Genomic DNA, 2,500 nt, shown 5'->3' on the forward strand with positions numbered 1-2,500 from the left:
ACATAAGCCAACATGCTTAGTCAGGCCTTGAGAGCATGCATATAATATATTTGAGTATCACAGAATTTTGCCAGAGGACAACACTTTTGTTGCCACAGGTTCTTTTTTCAGTGCGCCAAGTGCGCGCTGCACACGGGACATCGGTTTATCATCTCATCAAACTATACGCCCAGTTTAATTTTCCAGTCAAACTTGCGACACAAAGGGCGAGAGCGGGATTCGAACCCAGACCCTCACGGATTCTGTACTGGCAGATGAGCGTCTTAACTCACTCAGTACGGCCACTCCTCTCTTCTCCTCTACACAGACCCCTCGGATGTCCAGTGTGTGTCTGAATGACCCAACCTTTAGCTTCCGTCGTCAGAATTGTGGTATTATTTGTCAACATTCACCTCTTCAGTGTAAGAGCCTTCCGCTTGTAATATTTTGATGATGGTAATTGGGGTGAAACGCTGTTAACGTCGTCTCTTTCGCCGTTCGTATGGAGAGAGTTAACCATTCTGCCACCTTCCTCTTAATACAAATCAGATTCAATACACTGCGTATAGGGAATGGTCCAAGTAGAATTCACGACACACAACAAGACTACACAATGAAACTCCGCGCCGCACCACGAAAGTGCAGCACAGGCACATAGTTTCAGCTTCAAAGGGGTGACGAAATGTGCGGACTGATCCATATATGCTACACCACATCTCTAGGCGCTTAGCCTTACGCTGCTGGCCAGGCATCTGCCTGGCAGATGTGGTGCAACGTATGTGGATTTGTCCGAACGCTGTTACGTCTCTTTGAGAAACTGAAGCTGAATACACTACACCTGCTTAAAAGAAAGACAAAGAAAAAAAAGAAAGAAAGGAAAAAAAGAATAAGGGAGGAAAAAAAGGAGCACATGCTCACCTTAAATTTGTATAAAACACTGAACAGAGCAAATAAGTCAGTAGATACATTCAAGTTCAAGGAAGTGAAATGTAGAAAGCAGGTAAATAATTGAACTAAGATATGAATGAAAACCAACACGAAAAAACAAACAAACAACAACAACAAAAACAAAAAAAGAACAAAAAAAAAAAAAAAAAAGGGTGGTGAGAAAGTACTCCGAAGGGGAAGGGAAGTTATCATGTTATGTACAAGGAATTATCTCCCATCATAGTAGAAACTGTAAAGCGAAGGGCCATAACAGATATTTTGGAATGAATATATATATATATATATATATATATATATATATATATATATATATATATATATATATATATATATAATAAAGATTTTTTTTTTTTAAATCAACAATCAATAAATGAATAAAAAAAATCTATAGAAGAAATGTTCAGGGAAGAAAAAAATTATGGAGTGTCAGTATTGCTTGTTCAAGACGGCACCATTGCTTTATTTCCAAAAAGAGAGAGAACTCTTGTCACAGTTTGTCACCTTTCACATTTCCCTGCGCATGTTTTTCTCCAACCTCATTTCCTGTCAGTCCTTTTCCGGTGACCTTTGCGGCCTTCTGTATGATGCAAGGCCAGCGTCTCTCTCTCTCTCTCTCTCTCTCTCTCTCTCTCTCTCTCTCTCTCTCTCTCTCTCTCTCTCTCTCTCTCTCTCTCTCTCTCTCTCTCTCTCTCTCTCTCTCTGTCTCTCCATAATAGTATATGTGCATGTGTCTCCGTCTCTCTCTCTGTCTCTGTCTGTCTGTCTGTCTCTGTCTCTCCACAATAGTATATGTGCATGTGTCTCCGTCTTCCTCTATCTCTCTATATCTGTCTCTCTCTGTCTGTCTGTCTCTCCATAATAGTATATGTGCATGTGTCTCCGTCTCCCTCTCTCTCTCTATATCTGTCTCTGTCTGTCTGTCTGTCTCTCCATGATAGTATATGTGCATGTGTCTCCGTCTTCCTCTATCTCTCTATATCTGTCTCTCTCTGTCTGTCTGTCTCTCCATAATAGTATATGTGCATGTGTCTCCGTCTCTCTCTCTCTCTCTCTCTCTCTCTCTCTCTCTCATGGACAACGTAAAAATCCATTGAAATAGAATAAACACATAAGAATGTTAAAGCAACAAAAACGAAAACATGGACAGCTTCAAGGGTTGGAAGACCCGCTGAAGATAGAAGAACGTCTCTGAAACATGAAATGAAATGAAATGAGAGAGAGAGAGAGAGAGAGAGAGAGAGAGAGAGAGAGAGAGAGAGAGAGAGAGAGACGCTTTGACACTAATGTCACTGGCTATGTGCTTATGACATGGGTGAATGCATCAACATATTTTTTATTTAAAACAAACCATTATAATAAGCGAATGAAATGATGAAAGCAAAATTAATAATGAAACAGAACAAAGTTCCTTCTCTGAAGAAAAGATTCTAACCAACAGGCCGCCCAACACATAATAAATTCGTCCATTCATCCATCAATGCACCAATCAACATATTCCAACACTGGCTACTTAAGAAAACTGTTAAACCTATCTCAACACGTAGTTATGCTTGCTGTGCTTTTTGCTTCTGAT

The sequence above is a fragment of the Babylonia areolata genome, chromosome 1, assembly GCF_041734735.1.
Source record: "Babylonia areolata isolate BAREFJ2019XMU chromosome 1, ASM4173473v1, whole genome shotgun sequence".
Lineage (NCBI taxonomy): Eukaryota > Metazoa > Mollusca > Gastropoda > Neogastropoda > Buccinidae > Babylonia > Babylonia areolata.